General features: G+C 40.1%; 1 protein-coding gene across 23 annotated transcripts in view; it reads right to left on the bottom strand.

Moving 5' to 3' along the window:
- Positions 1-21562, bottom strand: part of LOC137323928 (poly(rC)-binding protein 3) — a 167301-nt gene that overhangs the window by 144505 nt on the left and 1234 nt on the right. The gene's annotated exons all lie outside the window — the stretch shown is intronic.

Here is a 21562-nt window from a genome sequence, read left to right as displayed (position 1 = left end):
AGAGTGATTCGGAAAGATTTGATTATTCCAACTGCCAACCTTGAGATCCACTTACAAAGCCAGAAATGGATCTCCAAATGTTTGACCAATCCTTAAGGGTCTCTACTTACTAGATGGTAGCAATGCAAATTACTCTCCACCAATTTAGCCAACCTCTATTTGGACACAAGCTCACCTATAGCAGACTACCATCAATTGGCAAAACTTTCAAAAGGAATTATCAACCAAAAAATTAATCTTTAGTGGGCACCCACATAATGTTCCAACTCAGACAGAGAGAAAGACAGAACAGGTGAAATTAGGAAACCACCTTTAGTAGGATCTTACATTGGGGCCTGAACACCATTCGATCACAATATCGGCATGAAAAAGAATGTTCACCACCATGCCTGAAGTTTGCCGACTTGTCTGACAAATCAAAACTGAAAGAGCTGAAGGAAAAATGCACAAAATGGTCAATAATTCATTTCTCCTTGCCTTGCTGAAAAAGGGCACCACTTAATATCTAGGGGATTAAGTAGACATTCAAAATATCTTAAAAGGAAGTCATTCTCTGCAACTTTCCCCCTCAGATCAGATGGAACCAGCTCAGTCAAATCCTATTTTGTGAAAATGAAGATTGTACTAAAAACAAAGCCGAAGAATATTAAGGCTATTCACCACCTTGGCAAAACTCTATTTCGATCTATATGGCTCATTGTTCCATCATGTGGTGCATTTACCTTATGAGCCACTGGAGAACATTTAGCTGATAAAAGATTTCTTAGTCACATAAGGAGATATTAAGACAGGTGACCAAAAGTTTGGTCAAAGACATAGGTTTTAAGGAGTATCTTAAAAGGAGGAGAGGTAGCGAGGCAGAGGAGTCGACAGAGGGAATTCCAGAGCTTAGAGTGTGAGAACATGTACAATATATCAGAAGGTTATATAATGTCAAGAAAAGCATTAATGAAGGAATAGAACAAAGAACAGAGAGAAAATACACAATAAAAGACTTGTGAAGTGCTGCAGTGGAAAACAGGAGATGGGTAAATGGCAGAAGTGATAATGGCACGAGACAACAGAAAGAATAATCAAAGACATTTGAGATAAGGAACGAGTGAATGCCTCAGGAAATGGGGGATAAGCCAGGACCACTATCTGTGTCTCAAATGTTTAATGTCTTCAATTTATCTCATTATGCCTCCCAACACTGGACAAACAGGGGGCTCAAGGGGGGGGGGGGGGGGGGGGGGGAGGAGGAGCTAAATACGATTAAAATCACTAAGGAATTGGTACTCAGTAAATTAATGGGACTCAAGGCGGATAAATCCCCTGGACCTGATGGCTTACATCCTAGGGTCTTGAGGGAAGTGGCAGTAGGGATTGTGGATGCTTGGGTAATAATTTTCCAAAATTCTCTGGACTCGGCAAAGGTCCCGGCAGATTGGAAAACTGCTAATGTAACACCCTTATTTAAAAAGGGTAGTAGGCAGAAGGCTGGAAATTATAGACCAGTTAGCCTAACATCTGGTGGGTAAAATTTTGGAGTCTATTATTAAGGAGACAGTAGCGGAACATTTGGATAAACATAATTTAACAGGACAAAGTCAGCATGGCTTTACGAAGGGGAAGTCATGTCTGACAAATTTGCTTGAGTTCTTTGAGGATATAATGTACAGGGTGGATGAAGGGGAACCAGTGGACGTAGTGTATTTAGACTTCCAGAAGGCATTCGACAAGGTGCCACATAAAAGATTATTGCTCAAGATAAAGAATCACTGGATTGGGGGTAATATTCTGGCATGGGTGGAGGATTGGTTATCTAACAGGAAGCAGAGAGTTGGGATAAATGGTACATTCTCGGACTGGCAACCAGTAGCCAGTGGTGTTCCGCAGGGGTCGGTGCTGGGTCCCCAACTCTTTACAATCTATATTAACGATTTGGAGGAGGGGACCGAGTGTAACGTATCAAAGTTTGCAGATGATACAAAGATGGGAGGGAAAGTCGAGAGTGAGGAGGACATAAAAAAACCTACAAGGGGATACAGACAGGCTGGGTGAGTGGGCGGAGATTTGGCAGATGCAATACAATATTGGAAAATGTGAGGTTATGCACTTTGGCAGGAAAAATCAGAGAGCACGTTATTATCTTAATGGCGAGAAAATGGAAAGTACTGCAGTACAAAGGGATCTGGGGGTCCTAGTGCAAGAAAATCAAAAGGTTGGTATGCAGGTGATCAAGAAGGCCAACGGAATGTTGGCTTTTATTGCTAGGGGGATAGAATATAAAAACAGGGAGGTATTTCTGCAGTTATATAAGGTATTGGTGAGACCGCACCTGGAATACTGCATACAGTTTTGGTGTCCATACTTAAGAAAAGACATACTTGCTCTCGAGGCAGTACAAAGAAGGTTCACTCGGTTAATCCCGGGGATGAGGGGGCGGACATATGAGGAGAGGTTGAGTAGATTGGGGCTCTACTCATTGGAGTTCAGAAGCATGAGAGGCGATCTTATTGAAACATATAAGATTGTGAAGGGGCTTGATCGGGTGGATGCGGTAAGGATGTTCCCAAGGATGGGTGAAACTAGAACTAGGGGGCATAATCTTAGAATAAGGGGCTGCTCTTTCAAAACTGAGATGAGGAGAAACTTCTTCACTCAGAGGGTGGTAGGTCTGTGGAATTTGCTGCCCCGGGAAGCTGTGGAAGCTACATCATTGAATAAATTTAAAACAGAAATAGACAGTTTCCTAGAAGTAAAGGGAATTAGGGGTTATGGGGAGCGGGCAGGAAATTGGACATGAATTTAGATTTGAGGTTAGGATCAGATCAGCCATGATCTTATTGAATGGCGGAGCAGGCTCGAGGGGCCGATTGGCCTACTCCTGCTCCTATTTCATATGTTCTTATTGTCCCATGTTAATATCACTTCTGCCATTTAACCATCTCCTGTTTTTCCACTCAGGCACTTTATAGTTGTGTTTGAGTGTCTCTCCCCTTGATTCTGCTTATTTTGACATGCTGTTGATCTGTAAGCTCTTCCAGTTTTGATGAAGGGGCCACACCTGAATCAACAACTTATCTGGTCTCCGTTCTTGCCACACATACTACCTGACCCACTGAGCGTTGCCAACATTTTCTATTTTTGATGTAAATCAGATATTGCCAACTGAAAACTAATTCTGTAGCGACTGGTCATAGGTCAGTGTAAATGCAACTTAACACTACAAGTTGCGATATTTAACAGTGATCAGCTACATTCCCAAGATGACCGCTCCATGTTAACCCAATTCTATTACGATGACAGTGGAACATGATTTCTGTTTCCGGATAAAACAGTAATTTGCAACCCAACATTGAGATTTCTGGTAAAGGAAAAAAAACATTTCAACCCCAGATCACTGTGGAAAGAAAATAACCATTTAATAGTAGAGATTCCATATTTTGCTTTTCATCAATCGTTTGGTTTTTCCAAATGCAGCACTTATGTCAAGAAGAAAATGGAACAATTTTTTTAAATACTAAATTGAAACTGAAGTATGTTTTCTACTCAATGTACTCAAAAGATTTCCTGCAAGCCAAATGCGCAGGCTGCATTCATATTTAAATACTGCAGTAGAAAGATGCAACTCTTTGGAACTCCAATGTTACTAATGGATTTGTGCCTAGCAATCTCCACTGAGCTACCAATCTTGTGTGTCAACTTTGGGATGTAAACAAGATCATACAGGGGAAGTCACCTTAGGGTAATTTGAGCTTCTATAGGGCAATACATTGCCACACATTTAGCTTTTGAGATGTTCATATTTGGGAAAGGAAATAAATAGAAAGAAAAAATTTAATTTTTCAGGAATCAAAAAATAATTGATCTTACCAATTGAGACGACCTCTTACCAAATACTTGCAAATGTCACCCTTCCCCTTAAAACAGCATAACCTGACAGTAAGTCATGCCACAGGAAGTTCATTAAGTCTTGTATCAACATTTTTAAATGTAAGGAGTCTTACACCACCAGGTTGGACTATAACCTGGTGTTGTAAGACTCCTTACACTTGTCCACCCCAGTTCATCACCGGCATCTCCACATCATGGCAACATTTTTAAACTACTCATAACTCCCCAAACACATCCAATACTTGAAAGAAAGAACTCGCAATTATATAGCACCTGATCACAACCCCAAGACATCCCAAATTTCTTGATCAAAATGCTTGTGAAGTACAGTTGCCATTGCTATGTAAGCTGATGTGGCAGCTAAATTGTGCACAGGGAATGAGATGAATGATCAGTGGACTTGTTGGTGATTGTTGATGGAGGAATGTTGGCCAGAACATTGAAAGAATTCCTCTTCAAATAGTGCCATGAGATTATTGACATTCAACTGAATTCACAATAGGAAGAAAATATGAATAGGAGAGCATTGGCTTGACAGAGATCATATTTTGTGACCAACATTAGGTTATTTATAAAATATATTCTGTTAAGTATTTTGGCATTTATCTCTAAAATCATCTTTAGTGTAGCATTTTGAAAATGACTGGATAGCTGTTTGTGTCGCAATGCACCACTACAGTTACATAGGAACAGGAGTAGCCCATTCAGCCCCTCATGCCTGCTCCGCCATTTGATAAGATCATGGCTGATCTGTGATCTAACTCCATATACCCGCCTTTGGCCCATATCCCTCAATACCTTTGATTGCCAAAAAGCTATCTCTCAGATTTAAATTTAGCAATTGAGCTAGCATCAATTGCCATTTGTGGAAGAGAGTTCCAAACTTCTACCACCCTTTGTGTGTCGAAATGTTTTCTAATCTCGCTCCTGAAAGGTCTGGCTCTAATTTTTAGACTGTGCCCCCTACTCCTAGAATCCCCAACCAGCAGAAATAGTTTCTCTCTATCCACCTTATCTGTTCCCCTTAATATCTTATAAACTTCGATCAGATCACCCCTTAACCTTCGAAACTCCAGAGAATACAACCCCAATTTGTGTAATCTCTCCTCATAACTTAACCCTTGAAGTCCGGGTATCATTCTAGTAAACCTACGCTGCACTCCCTCCAAAGCCAATAATGTCTTTCCGAAGGTGCGGTGCCCAGAACTGCTCACAGTACTCCAGGTGCAGTCTAACCAGGGTTTTGTATAACTGCAGCATAACTTCTGCCCCCTTGTACTCTAGATATAAAGGCCAGCATTCCATTAGCCTTATTGATTATTTTCTGCACCAGTTCATGACACTTCAATGATCTATGTACCTGAACGCCTAAGTCCCTTTGGACATCCACTGTTTTTAACTTTTTACCATTTAGAAAGTACCCTGTTCTATCCTTTTTTGATCCAAAGTGGATGACCTCACATTTGTCTACATTGAATTCCATTTGCCACAGTTTTGCCCATTCACCTAATCTATCAATATCGCTTTGTAATTTTATGTTCTCACCTACACTGCTTACAATGCCACCAATCTGTGTGTCATCGGCCAACTTAAATATGAGACTTTCTATGCCTTCATCTAAGTCGTTAATAAATATTGTGAATAATTGAGGCCCCAAGACAGATCCCTGCGGGACTCTACTAGTCACATCCTGCCAATGTGAGTACCTACCCATTATCCCTACTCTCTGTCGCCTTTCGCTCAGCCAATTTCCTAATCAAGTCCGTACTTTTCCCTCGATTCCCTGGGCTTCTATCTTAGCTCACAATCTCTTATGTGGGACCTTATCAAATGTCTTCTGGGAGTCCATAAAAATAACATCCACTGACATTCCCCTGTCCACTACTTTAGTCACCTCTTCAAAAAATTCAATCAAGTTTGTCAGGCACGACCTACCTTTCACAAATCCATGCTGGCTCTCTCTGATTAACTGAAAATTCTCGAGGTGTTCAGTCACCCTATCCTTATAGACTCCAGCACTTTCCCCCCCCAACAGATGTTAGGCTAACTGGTCTATAATTCCCTGGTTTCCCTTTCTCTCCTTTCTTAAAAAGCAGAGTGACATGTGCAATTTTCCAATCCAGAGGGACAGTTCGTGAATCTAGAGAACCTTGAAAGATTATAGTTAGGGCATCTGCAATGTGCTCTTCTTCACTCATCAGGGAAAGTTGAGATCTCTGAATAGAGTTCTCCTAAATCAGCATCTGAATGCCACTGAAACGTGCTCCTGCTTGGGTCTTGCAGTGATTCAAAATGTGCAATGTAACAGTCCCATTCAATCTTCAATTGTAACAGTGCACCTATAAGTGACATCCTTATCAATGGTAGGGTGCCATTTTTGTGTCTCAATTTTTAGTCAAAGCACAGGAAGGGATGTGCTACAAGTAACATTATCCCACTAAGGGTAATTTAAACTTAGTTGAGAATATACCAATTCTACCTATTATGGAATTGTTCCAGTGTTAATCTAATCAACTCTCGTCAACTATGGTAGTGAACTGGGGACCCTGGCCAAACAACCCTGCTGGAATTGCACATATGGACGATGACTAGGGACAGGGACATCGATCTTGTGTAAGGCATACTGCTCCTTAAATATCAAAATAGTAATTCTAAAACCAACTTACCAGCTTATAAATTTTGCTAATGTTTAACCGGATGGACTGGACTGTAGATATATGAGAAAATAGACAGACACTCATTTAAGATAGAATATAAGAGCACAATCTGTTTTCCTCTTCTTTCCCAAGGGATGTTGTCTTTTAATTACCTTTTTTATTTTCTCTTTATGGTTAAATTAAAAAATCCCATCTCCCAACAATCTGAGTACTAAAACAGTATGAAACCTCGCCCACAAAGCCTCCGAGAAACTAAAAAAAAAATCGCCCCCTTCACCAACTGTGTGTTTTAAACACTCAGGCCAACAGCAGTCATGATTTTTGCTGTTTGAATTATTTTTTTTCTTCCCACATGCAACACTTACACTTGTCTATATAAAATTACATCTGCCAATGATCTGCACTTTTTATTTCACATTTTTTGAAAAGAATCTGGCTAGTTCCTCATTTAACTGCCCCAACTAATTTGATATCATCTGCAAATCTGACCAGTTTACAATGAGCTTTTGAATCCAAGTTGGTGGTGTAAATCAAAGGGGTCTTACAGGTTCCTGCGATAGTCCACACCCTGAATCATCACTTCTGCTAATCCTGCAGCCAATTTTTTAAAATCCATCCCATGGTTTTATCTGAACCCCTGCTTTAAGATCTAATAGCAGGCTTTCTTGCAGAACTTTATGGAAATTTTGCTAAACCATAATCATACAGCTTTCCACAGTCACTTGATATATCACTTCTTCAAATTCACACAATCTGTGAGGCAGGATCTTCCCCTTCTAAATCAGTAGTAATCAAACTGGACTACCAATTATTTTATCCTGAAACTGCATTAGTTCACAAGAATCTCAGTATCATACTATAGGGGCTTTATATTCAGTTTTTATATTTTGCTTTCAGCTACAGGAACCTAAATAAATCTCAGGATACCACTCCACATACAATTTGCAATTGCCTACCAGGAAAAGTAGTAGGGATAAAGGAGAGTTCAAAAGGCTGGGTGAATTGGGTATACAAGGCTAATGGGCTGAATGGCTTTTTCTTATTCTTTAATAACATGCTCACTAGTATGAATGTATCAAATAGTGTATTTTCAAAGGCACAATAAGACTCTAGTACTCCTCACTGCTGTAAAAACCAATCTCTTAATTGCTCATCTTTGTACGAGGTAAACCAATATAACCTGACATTACGATTTTAGGGCTTCACCAAATATTTTTCTTGAACTCAGCAATACTTCACATCTATTCCCTTAAATATGATAAGTGTATTGCTTTATAAAAACAATTATGGACGGTTACACACTTAACTGAAGTGCAAATGCATTTGCTCACCGTGTGTTCTACTTGTTTGTTTCATGTTTGTTCCAGATAAACTCGAGTGATTAATGACAGTGTATTTGATCCTAACACTAAAATATGAAGCACAGGTGGAATTAAGGCACAACGATCTTAGTATCAAATTGGTACCAACTGATCTTCCAAATAGTTCATGTTCACCCACAGTAAAAACTCAAAGAATGGACACTGCTGGCAAGGTGCTGGAAGGCTGCCAACTCTAATGGAATCCTACCCCAGTACACGTAGCACTTAACAGGCAAGAAAATGGGGGGGAAATACAAAAATCTATATTTGCATAAATCAATTATACACTTAACGAGAAGGCAAAGACCATCACATATCACCTTCATATATGGCCTTTCCCACTATAAAATGAGCTTTTTCCAGCAAAATTACCCCGTTCTCAGGATTCCAATTTCCACGAACCTTTAACAAGGGTATGAAGAATATAATTAAAACCTTTACATTATTATGGGGGGTAGTCTGAACATATCTAATTTTGAGTCAGCTGGTAGCACTGCCATCTGAGTTGGGAGATTTTAGGCCCACTACAGCAGTTGCACAAGTGATCTAGGCCAAAATCTAGTACAGTGCAAATAGGAGTGCTGCAGTGGTACCCTTCAAATGAGAAGTTAAACTGAGAGATTCCGTCTGCGTGTTCTAGTGACTCAAGTCAACAACAATGATCCCGCTGCACTGTTGAAAAGACGACCAGGCAGCTCTGGCTAACATTCTTCCCAACACCAGAAAAATACATTACCTGTTCAGTCATCTTATTGCATTTGAGATTTTGTTATGCCCAAAATGGTCACTGTTTCTGCCCACACAAGTCATCGTTTGCACAGCACTTTGAGATTTCAGAAATGTGGTAAAAAGTGCTAAAATGTAAGTCTTTCTTTATCTTGAACCCATTCTTATGAATTGCTTCCATGGCTTTACCCACAGCTTAGTCTACATGTTTATTATACTTGTATGTGAAATAATCACCTGAATTCTCTCTTTATTGCTAATATCCTATTTTATTTTTAATAAAAAGCCGAGTATGTGCATCAGCATGAAGAACTCATCTGGATCAGCTACGTTAATCCTCTTTCTTCATACTTAACATTGCACACACCTGAGATATGACAATCATGCCATCAAGGGAAATACCCTTCCCGTGGCATGGTGGACAATACTACACACACAATTACAGTTGGAGTCCAGTCAGAGTCTGTTGGGGGAAGCTAGTAACTAGTTTGCCTTTTTCACTGCAATCACACACTAGGTTGCCTGTTTGAATAATTGCCTGAATTTTCTCCCAATTCACTTTCCTGACCAGTATGTTACAGAACTGTTCCACTCACTTATTCTACCTCCTCCTGCCCCCATTTCCTTACACCCATCCTCTGCCTCCATTCCTTGGCTCTCCAACAAGTTTATTTACATTTGTTTTCACTGACCTACATTTACCATTTACTGGCCCATTCCTTAAAAGATCCAAATCCTTCTGAAACTGGTAGCATGCTTTATTATTTTGCAGCCTCCACCTTCACTGTCTTGCAAATGTAGAGATGTTGAAATTCTTTTAAAATTAAGTTTTACAATTCTGCATGCTTGTTATGGTAGTCTCTTCTGTCCCCTCCCCTCCCCCAAATACACTGACATTTCTATGGGAAAGTAACTGCTATCGTGTGTTTCAACTAACTTGTTCCCATTATTCAAGGGCAACCTGAAATGTAGCTAGATAGAACACACTCTAGGGATGGGCTTTCCACAGAAATCTATTACAAGCCCACCAACTTCCAGGATTATACTTCTTCCCACTCCACGTCCCGTGAGGACTCCATTCCTTTCTCCATCTCATCTGCTTCGATGATGCCACCTTCCACAACAAAGCTTCTGAAAAGTCCTCCATTTTCTAAGTTGATGATTTCCATTCAGCATGGTAGATTGAATAGACTCAGTCGAGGTCCTATTTCCCATGCTTCTCTCAACCCTCCTCCACATTCACCAGATCATCTGCCATTTCCATCAGTTTAGTTTAACAGATGCATGTTATTTTAGTATACATTGAAGTGAGTAGATACATGCCACATGTAAACCCATAAGTCAGACATACAAATTTGATGTAAATTTAACAGATACAAAATGGATTTGTCTCACTGACAATAAAGAGTCCTAAATGTGGGTCACAATAGAAAGGAAAGAAGCTGAACTTAACATTCAAATGTCTCACATTTATTGCATTACTCCATTAATGTGCATTTCTAGTAATATTTTTCTAATTTCACTTCATTTCCATTTTCAATTGTGATGATAGTTGCTAATTAGGCAATTGATCAGCCGATTGTGTTAAGAATGAAAGCTGCAGTTGACAATATAAATTTTCTGTTTCGATACCTCGCCATTGTGACCATTATGTCAATGTCTTAATCTCAACCCAGCTGATACACAGACTAAACAAATACAGGCAAGGAAAATAAAATTAAGAGGTACAGAAAGTCAACCTTGCAGCCAGGAAGAAAGCAGAAACGTGATCACTACCAACAGTAGTAAAAGTTGCATTTATAGTATTAGTAACTTGTTTTTTACTAATGTTACAGCTAAAATCACAGTCTAATAATGTTCTCTAGCTGGATTATTTCATCCTTATCATGTTGCTAACTGTAGTTGGCAGTCCATCACCACACTGTTATAGTAGCACAGCAACTTAAATTTTTAAGCAAAAACAGAAAAAATAAAATAAATGCAAAAAGATATCAGTGCCAGCTCAAGATCACCACACCTTAAGCCAGTGTCATTTGGAAGCATTTCATTAGCTGCATAAAAAGTACACACAGTAAAAAAAAACTTAACTATTGTCAACACCAATATAGCATTCAACACTGACAGCACACATTCAACTGGTTTGCATGCTCTGAGGATAATCGAGACATCACAACATTCAATAAAACTCACTAAGATTTCTTTACAATGGAGTTCAATCCAACCACCATAGTTGGCGCCAGCTTTTAAATATCTGCGATTTATTTCAGCTGCTTTCGTTAGCCACCATTCTATCAACATACAGTAACAGTAAAATGCATACAACAATGTGGAGGGAAAGAAAGCAAACTAAAACTAAGTTTCAATCCATCAACTAGAGCTCCTTTATAATGAAACCAAAAAGAAATTCAATTTCAAACTGAACCAAAAATAAGTAGCAATAACTTCAAGCCAAGCTGCATAGGAGACATTACCAAACTGCACTACTGGACATGTATACTCTAAAATTTACAACAACCAGTAACAGAACATGTGGGGCATTGGCTGTGCCATAGGATCTACAATGTATCTGCCATGTGGCTTTTAAAAATATTCATGCTCTGAACTGCAATTTTTAAAACTTGTATCCGCTACCCAGTTACATTCACACTTTTCAAAAACCTGACAAAAGCCATGTTATGTTTACAGTTATCTGGATACGACAAAAATTGAAACAGCATAAAATCCGGCATACATGTTGCATCTTCATACTTCTAGTTATGCCATCAAAATGGAGATGCTGTGCAATGTAATTTAGATGGATTTTACAGTAATTAACAAGTTACGAAAGGAAAAAACTCAATGGCAAATCATACTTATAATGTAAAGCTATGGTCAAAACTACAATGACCATGGAAATGACTGCAACATTTTGTAAAGATCACTGAAATGATACTTATTTTATAATTAGCTTTTAAGCACTATGATCATGTTCAGAGATCGCAAGTTGTATTTTATATAGCACTTCTAATGTAATACAGCATGTCAAAGTGCTTCACATAAGAGAAAAACCTATGCAGTCATGAGACACAAGTTAAAGGAAACGATCAAAGGCATGGTTTGTTACGCAAGGGTATTAAGGGTTATGGAACTAAGGCGGGTAGATGGAGTTAAGATCAGCCATGATTTAATTGAATGGCAGAACAGGCTCGAGGGGCTGAATGGCCTATTCCTGCTCCTACAGTTAAAGTAAATTTTGAGAAGGCTTTTGAATTAGCAGAGGGTATGGCTGAAAGCACCGCCACTGATTAAGCAAACAAGGGATGCAAAGGAGGACAGAGCCAGAAGCACGAAAGGCATGTAATTCTATGTTCTGGCACATAAGGCTATAGGAGGTTCCAGAGATAGGGAGGGGTGAAGCCTTGTAGGGATTTATAGATGAGGACTAAGATTTTGAATTTGGCATGTTGGGGAATGGATGTTGGCGAGGACAGGACTTAATGGGACTAGTACACAGATGGAGGAGTTCTGGATGAGTTACAGTTTATGCAGGGTGAATACCATGGAGCCTGGAGGTGACAAACGTGTGGATGAATCATCAGTAATGGGGATGAGTTAGGGGTGGAAGCAGGCAATATTGCAGAGTTAACAATATAGTCTTACTGGTAGCTATATGTGAGGTTTGAAGCTCAGTTTAGGTCAATCAGCACCTCAAGGGTACAGTCAGGTTCAGCCTGTTGGGGAGATGGAATCAGAGGCTAGGGTACAAGGTTTTTGGCATGAACCATTCAGGATGGCTTTGGACTTAATGATTTTAAATTGAAGATTACTTATCCACAACTCAGTGGTAGACAAGTGCTCAGAGCATAATGGTGGCTGTGGATTCAAGGAAGGTTGCAGAGATATGCAACTGGACATAGTCAGCATATACCTAAAAGCTGACGACATGACAACAGTATCCATAGGCAACATGTAGATAAGAAACAGGATTTTTGTGTATTATGAATCACATTATTGGCTTCTTCCTGTCACAGTACATAGAGTTAAAAACAAAATTATACTCAGAAAATGGCTTGTTTTGATGCAAAATCTTAATATAGGCATGATATCTGGCCAAGTGTCTAAGAAAGGGCCCAGGCCATTCAATTCAAATACTGGCATCTTGCAGGTTTCATTAGCATACGTATTTGATTGGCAGCTTTGAGTTTAAAAGACATCAATTTTGTTCGTCCTTGTCATTTTTTCCAGAAGTATATGTCAGCCTGGATTTTAGAGATAGATAAGCCACAGTGGCTGTTGGTGAGGACCAAACTGCCACATAAAGGTTAATATGCAAGGACCTTATGTCCTGTCCAGTTTACACTGGTTTAATACACCAGATCCAGCTGTTAAGCTTTCTATCTTCCAAGAAGGGATAGGTAAGCTACTGCAGATCTACAGTATGTCATTGCTCCTGTCCATTTGTCTATTTACTGGCTAATAAATCTGTTTGGCATTTTACAGTCTAAGTCACAATCTAGTTAAAGTGTTTGTTCCACAATCTGAAGTAAAAAGGGGGTACAATATAACCAGCAGCTGAAATACAGCAACAAGGGTTTTCTGTTCAATCGGTCAGCTAGCCACAAATTACCAAGCTTCTGAGTAAGGCACACTCAATCAAAAGCAAAATACTGCTGATGCTAGAAATCTGATATAAAAACAGAAAATGCTGGAGAAGCTCAGCAAGTCAGGCAGCATCTGTGGAGAAAGAAACAGTTAATGTTTCAGGTCGACAACCTTTTGTCAGAACTGGATGCTGTTAAAAGTTTTTGAGCAAGTACAGAGCCGGGGGAGAACAAAAAGGGAAGGTCTTTGATAGGGTCGTATACGGCACCATGACTGGTAATGGTTCTGCTGCTGCCATTTACAACTGCTACTGATCAATCTTTTGTTTCTTAACCTGTACCGTTACCACCTTCCTTGCCTTTCATCATCCCTTTTTGTCATTTAATCACTCATGCCCTCAACCCTATCAGAGACCTTCCCTTTTGTCTTTTCCTTTCCTCCCCTCCCTGGCTCTGTACTTGCTCAAAAACTTTAACTCTTAACATCTTCCAGTTCTGACGAAAAGTCTTTGACCTGAAACATTAACTGTTTCTTTCTCCACACTCCAAATCATATGGGGCTAGGCCTCACCTATAGCAGTGGTCTAAGACAGTGAACTTGAGAAATATCTGGATTAAAAACTTGGAAAAATCTTATCACTGCTATTATGCCCAATCCTATCCGAGACAAATTAACACATGCAATTATTGTATTTCTGATTCATTTATAAGTTTGTGATCACTAATCCACAAATTCAACTCACTGTCAGTAAATCCTTATGGTTAATACCTGTGATATCAGAGCTCAGTTTAAATATTTTTAAATCTTGCAATGAATTGATCAAAAGAACAGTATAAATTTTAACTGATTTCTATAAGGAGTGGTGGTGAGGAGACTCCTTAATTAAAGGTTACGATGATTAATTTGAATACCATTCAGTACATTCTGTTTTTATTTTGTTTTAGTATTTATGACATTAGGAGAATCAGCTTGGAGGAGTAACTGAGCTCACTGACAATTACCAACCCAGGGTATCCCAAATGTACTTTTTAAAAAATGTATATTGAATGGCATATAGATTAAACTAAATGTCTCTCAAAATTGACTCTGATGCTTACGGAGATCATAAAAACATCCACAGATTATATACTCAAGTTAGGCACGAGAGCCTCCTACATACAAAGAGCAGAATTCTAGTCAATAGCACAACTTGAGGCAGTTGTTCAGAGAGAAGGACTGTGTGAATCTATCAATCAAGATTTATTACACAGAATGCAGAGATATAGTTGCAGCATGGAAGTCTGGCTCAGATCCTGGCAAATCTTGGGAGGCTTGTTCCAGTCATCGTTTTATAAAGGATTGACAGCCTGGCCACACAGATGCTTTCTGGAAATGGATTCTGGCATGGAGTCAGTCAACCTCAATTATATAAGTGACTTTGAATTACACTGAAGCAGGAGATATGCTTTTCTTGTAGCCTGCCAAATAGGGTTATAATATTCCATTAGAGGGTTATAATATTCCATTAGTAGGCAGATACAGGATTTAAAGAAAACAAATTTTTCTTTGAGAATAACTATGTTTTATTATTTTCCATCAATTTTCTTCACTCCGCATCTGCTTTCCCGAAGGCACGGACCTTTTGGTAGGATATGGCTCCACAGGTGCCAGGCACCTTCTGCACCGTCACGATTCTTCATGCGTGAGCCCAATAAGTGTTGGCAGTCTATTCAAATATGTGGGGCATCACAGATGAACTCAATTCCATCTAGATATGTGCACTACCAGTAGGATTCACTGGATCAAGAGCATGAACCCGATTTTCCACCCCAAGTTCAGGGGGTTAGGTCAATTTTGACATTCCTATTGCTCCCTCAGGCAGAATCAGCTAATTCGGTTAAGACCAAGGTCAAATCAGGGACCTTCCAGGTCTATTGGACTCAGCTGTACATAGCTTGAACCAGCTGAGCCATGAGAATTCCGACTCTTGGGAGTTTTTTTTTTCAGTCTTCCTCATTACCCATCTGGTACCCACTTCTCAGATACGGAGTTAAGCAGTGTCTTAACTGAATACTTGGTGCTCTTTTAAAAGATTGGACGGCAACGTAATGGTTACATTTTCTGACTTGATTTGAGAATAACACCACTTCTTTACGGTGTATATTTGCTTGTAGGATTTCACTCACTACTCATATTTAGATGTGGAGAGTGGTGCCACCACTAAAAATAGCAATTCCAGAAAAATCCATTGAGTGAAGGGGAAAGAATGTAGCCAAGCATTCATATTCCTGAGGTGGTTCTACCTACATTTTACAGTAAAACTTCCATTTATTATGACCTGGCATTTGCAGCCAAGAAAGACACATGCAAATCAATAGTTTACCAAATACACCACAAGCTATCTCACATTATCAAGTTCACAAGCTACTGCAAACCAGTGCGAGAGCATCAGAATTCAAAGCTTAAACTGAAATATTGAAAAAACACAGAAATATGACCAAGAAGTTTTGATCATAATTCTTTGTAAATGAAGGGGACAAGGTGGCACAGAGGCCTTTTAACTACAAGTTCAAACCAAGCCCAAATTAATATGTTGACAGTCTCCTTGCTGGCTGCAATATGATTTGGGCAGTCTCAATCCAGTTTTCAACAGGCCTGTGACAAAATTGGTGATCACCCTCAGAAGCCACAGGAGGGCTGCTGTGAGAGAAGAAACCATCACACTGGTGCAGGAGGAGATCCCCCAAAGTCATCATCAATCCCTCTCATCCTCATTTTTTCCTCAGCTGCATTAGGATTATGTAACATCATAACTTCTTTGTTCATGTGAATAGTATAGGGGAATGAGGACCTGGGTGGATTGGCCCCCCCCGCCCAGAAAGGATGCAAGATTCTCACAAAGGGGGACATCGACAACACAGCGCTATGGAACCATTTGAAGGGACACTTGGGAAGTCTCCCGATTTCCCATATGGCCAGCCTGCACCCATAGGGATAATGGGGCAATGTTTTCAATTGGTGAGTAGATTTTTTTTTATACAATTGTTTTTGCAATCACTAATGTCACACTTCAAAATACAAAAAAAAAGCAAATATTTACAGCAAAAAGTAACTGAAGGATTGATTAAGAAAGGGAAGATAGATTATAAAAATAAATTAGCAAAAAATATAAAAACAGATAGCAAGAGTTTCTATAGTTATATAAAAAGAAAAAGGGTGGCTAAGGCAAACGTACGTCCCTTAGAGGATGAGGCCGGGAAATTAATGGTGGGAAACATGGAGATGGCAAAAATGCTGAACAAATATTTTGTTTCAGTCTTTACGGTAGAGGACACTAGGAATATCCCAACACTGGACAAACAGGGGGCTCTGGGGGGGAGGGTGCGGTGGGAAAGAGGAGCTAAATACGATTAAAATCACTAAGGAATTGGTACTCAGTAAATTAATGGGACTCAAGGCGGATAAATCCCCTGGACCTGATGGCTTACATCCTCGGGTCTTGAGGGAAGTGGCAGTAGGGATTGTGGATGCTTTGGTAATAATTTTCCAAAATTCTCTGGACTTGGCAAAGGTCCCGGCAGATTGGAAAACTGCTAATGTAACACCCTTATTTAAAAAGGGTAGTCGGCAGAATGCTGGAAATTATGGACCAGTCCGCCTAACATCTGTGGTGGGTAAAATTTTGGAGTCTATTATTAAGGAGACAGTAGCAGAACATTTGGATAAGCATAATTTAATAGGACAAAGTCAGCATGGCTTTATGAAGGGGAAGTCATATCTGACAAATTTGCTTGAGTTCTTTGAGGACATAATGTACAGGGTGGATAAAGGGGAACCAGTGGACGTAGTGTATTTAGACTTCCAGAAGGCATTCAACAAGGTGCCACATAAAAGATTATTGCTCAAGATAAAGAATCACTGGATTGAGGGTAATATTCTGGCATGGGAGGAGGATTGGTTATCAAACAGGAAGCAGAGAGTTGGGATAAATGGTTCATTCTCGGACTGGCAACCAGTAGCCAGTGGTGTTCCGCAGGGGTCGGTGCTGGGTCCCCAACTCTTTACAATCTATATTAACGATTTGGAGGAGGGGACCGAGTGTAACGTATCAAAGTTTGCAGATGATACAAAGATGGGAGGGAAAGTAGAGAGTGAGGAGGACATTAAAAAACCTAGAAGGGGATATAGACAGGCTGGGTGAGTGGGCGGAGATTTGGCAGATGCAATACAATATTGGAAAATGTGAGGTTATGCACTTTGGCAGGAAAAATCAGAGAGCAAGTTATTATCTTAATGGCGAGAAAATGGAAAGTACTGCAGTACAAAGGGATCTGGGGGGGGGGGGGGGGGGGTCCTAGTGCAAGAAAATCAAAACGTTAGTATGCAGGTGCAGCAGGTGATCAAGGCGGCCAACGGAATGTTGGCTTTTATTGCTCGGGGGATAGAATATAAAAACAGGGAGGTATTGCTGCAGTTATATAAGGTATTGGTGAGACCGCACCTGGAATACTGCATACAGTTTTGGTGTCCATACTTAAGAAAAGACATACTTGCTCTCGAGGCAGTACAAAGAAGGTTCACTCGGTTAATCCCGGGGATGAGGGGGCGGACATATGAGGAGAGGTTGAGTAGATTGGGACTCTACTCATTGGAGTTCAGAAGAATGAGTGGCGATCTTATTGAAACATATAAGATTGTGAAGGGGCTTGATCGGGTGGATGCGGTAAGGATGTTCCCAAGGATGGGTGAAACTAGAACTAGGGGGCATAATCTTAGAATAAGGGGCTGCTCTTTCAAAACTGAGATGAGGAGAAACTTCTTCACTCAGAGGGTGGTAGGTCTGTGGAATTTGCTGCCCCAAGAAGCTGTGGAAGCCACATCATTAAATAAATTTAAAACAGAAATAGACAGTTTCCTAGAAGTAAAGGGAATTAGGGGTTACGGGGAGCGGGCAGGAAATTGGACATGAATTTAGATTTGAGGTTAGGATCAGATCAGCCATGATCTTATTGAATGGAGGAGCAGGCTCGAGGGGCCGATTGGCCTACTCCTGCTCCTATTTCTTATTTTCATCAAAGATTTATATTAAAATAGCTGTAACTTACTGCCTAATTGTAGCTTTAGATTTATTTCCAATAAAAAAATATTTTCAACATCCATTAACATAATTGTAGGTTTATGCAATTCCATGTTGATTTCAGGCCCTCCTTCCGATGACACGTTGAGCATACCCAGCCACAAAATGTACTCAAACTGGCAGATGGTGACCCAAGTTACTGTCTCCTTCTTTCCAACAGTGTGCCCAACATCTGCTTAGTTCATTCCCGACAGCACAAATGAGATTGTTAACTCATGATACCTTCATCTATGCTTTTGTTACCTCCAGAATCAGCTATTCTAATGGCTGACATCCTACGTTCCACCCTCCGTAAAATTCAGCTCATCCAAAACTCTGATGTCCGTATCCTAACTCGCACCAAGTCCTGTTCCCCCATCACTCCTCGTGCTCAATGACCTACACTAGCTCTCAGTCAGGCAACGCCTCAAGTTTAAAATTCTCATCCTAGTGTTCAAATCCCTCCATGGCCTCGCCCCTCCCTATCTCCGTAACCTCCTTCAGCCAAACAACCCTGGAAGATCTCTGCATGCCTCCAATTCTGCCGTCTTGTGCTTCCCTGGTTCCCATTGCCCCATCATTGGCGGCCGTGCCTTCAGCTGCCTACGTCCTACGGTCTGGAATTCCTTCCCTAAACCTCTCACTCCTCATAACCTACTTCTTTGACCAAGCTTATGGTCATCTGTCCAAATATCTGTCAAATTTTCTGATAACGCTCCAGCGAAGCACTTTGGGATGGTTTACTACAGTAAAGGCGCTATATAAATGCAAGTTGTTGTTGTTGTAGAGCATTGTAGTACTACCACCCTGCCACACAATATATTGGTACTCAGCATCACACTGCCAAGATATAACAGTTTTAGATTAGCATTGAATCAAGGCATTTTTATAACTCTTTAAAACATAGCCTAGGAGATATAAATTACATGGGAAATTATTCAGAGATCATGCAGATTTCTCAGATAGCTCAGTGGGCAAGCATACTACCTAGTGCATAGATCAAGAAATGTCCAAAGTTAAGTCCCTGCCTGTACAGCATTAGCTAAACAGTTAAGATGGTCATGACACTGCAATTGACCTCAACATCTCTAGGTAATGGAGGGGAAAAGTGAATTTGTGCACATGAAAATGTCAGGTGAAGAAATAATCAAGCTCAGCTGCAATATGCTCCATGATTGAACAACCTGACACGCACTGCACAGGGTCATTTGAAAAATGGCTACTTAAGCAAGATACTATCGGGCTCCCAGTTCTTGTGAAATCATAACCCCCACATAACACTCCCAATTTACTTTAATACATTAATAAAGGCTCAACGTCTCAGCTCTCTGATGAGAGGAGCACTATGCGTCCTGGAATATTTGTATTGATTTGCAATAGGAACATTACTTCATGTGTGTCTGGGAGCCAATCCAGAGTCAGCTGATGCTGGGAAGACATACCAATGGCTTAGTACACTGCCCTCCTGCACATGCAATCAGTGGTGTTGCTCTGTGATACACAGGACTCCTCCGCATCAAGCCTCCAGAGGTTAAAAACCCAAAACCATGTCTTTTTTCCTTCATGAAGAAATTATTCACCTTTCAGAAATCAGCTGAGAACTATTTGCTATTTTTATTTTGTGAACATTTTATCATAGGAGGACGAGAACTTTCTTCAAAGGGTTGCTGAATTATATAATACAGAAGGACCTGAATTAAGTTAAAATACCATTGCTGAATCTCCCATCAGCAACAACTGCATCTTTCTCTTTGACCCTTTTCAAGGCAGTATGCACAATGTCATCAATACTCAATCTTCAAAAAAGTTAACAGGAATAGACACCAAAAAGAGTTCAAATAGTTTTATTTTGAAAATTTGTTCCACCAATGTGCCCCCTTTTTAAGATGGCTGCTTCAACACCATTTCATGCTTTTTCTGCACAAGCACAGTGTCCTGCAGTGAATCACAAACATAAAACTGTAGGCAGAAACTACAAATAAAAGTAACATAAGTTTCCACAGAAAGCATACAGCTCCTTTACAAGCAATACATTTGAAGGCAAGAGGTATACATGAATCTAGGAACAGGAGATGTGAACTATTTCAAGTGACCAATACTGCCAGGACTTTCCCAGCAGTTCAGGGCTCAATATTATGGACATTTTAAAATGTAGGCCCAATTGGTGCTACCCACCACCAGTTGGTACACTCAAATGCAAGAAAATAGTAGATAGTCACACATTAACTGTAATTTTCAGTAAACATTTAATAACTCAGACTGGAAATATGTCAACAGCCCTATCTTTATGGTCTGTTGAGATAAGTTTGTTCTTTTGTTTTTTTTTCCAACACCTGTTTTTTAAAAAAAGCAGCCAGATTGAATTGCCTTAGTTTCAAGCTCTCATGTGGAATAACATTTAAATCACAAGTGTTTTTTTTACAAATCAATGTTGTTAGGTTGCTGACATTTCCCCCCCCCCCCCCAATATTGATCAACCTATACTCATGTAACTATACTGTATAGATTGTGAAATCAGATGCATATACTGTACCCAAGTCCTGGCACACATGCCAAAAGGCCACAGGATATTCACACACATCTGCCAGATGGCACATAAGATTAGCACAAAGCCCTGTGGCAGAACCCCACAGCATGCTCACAGATATGACAACGTCCACAGTATTCTGACTCAATGCATACATGTGCTCAATGTTCACATGAACCTTTTCCCACATCATTCATTCATGTGGCAAGACTTGCGCACACAGCCAGTGCTCAAACATGTGCAGCGAGACATGGCCCAATGCGTACACATACAGGAGGGCACGCGGCCCAAGGCACACGCACACAGCCCAATGAGCGCATCTAGGAACATAGGAGCAGGAGTAGGCCGTTTAGCCCCTCGAGCCTGTTCCACCATTCAATGAGATCATGGCTGATCTGTGACCTAACTCCACTTACCTGCCGTAGTAACCCCATATCCCTTAACACCTTTGGTTAACATAAATCTATCAATCTCGGATTTAAACTTAACAACTGAGCTAGCATCAACTGCTATTTGCAGAAGCGAGTTCCAAATTTTTACCACCCTTTGCATGTGGAAGTGATTCCCAGTTTCACTCCTGAAAGTCCTGGCTCTAATTTTTAGGCTATATCCTCATCCGAGACACCCCAACCAGCTGAAATAGTTTCTATCTACCCTATTAGTTCGCCTTGATATCTTGAAAACGTCAATCAAATCATCCCTTAACCGTCTAAATTTCAGGGAATATAATCCTAGT

Source organism: Heptranchias perlo, chromosome 7 (assembly GCF_035084215.1).
Source record: "Heptranchias perlo isolate sHepPer1 chromosome 7, sHepPer1.hap1, whole genome shotgun sequence".
Classification (NCBI taxonomy): Eukaryota; Metazoa; Chordata; class Chondrichthyes; order Hexanchiformes; family Hexanchidae; genus Heptranchias; species Heptranchias perlo.
This window is presented reverse-complemented; position numbering and strand designations above follow the sequence as displayed.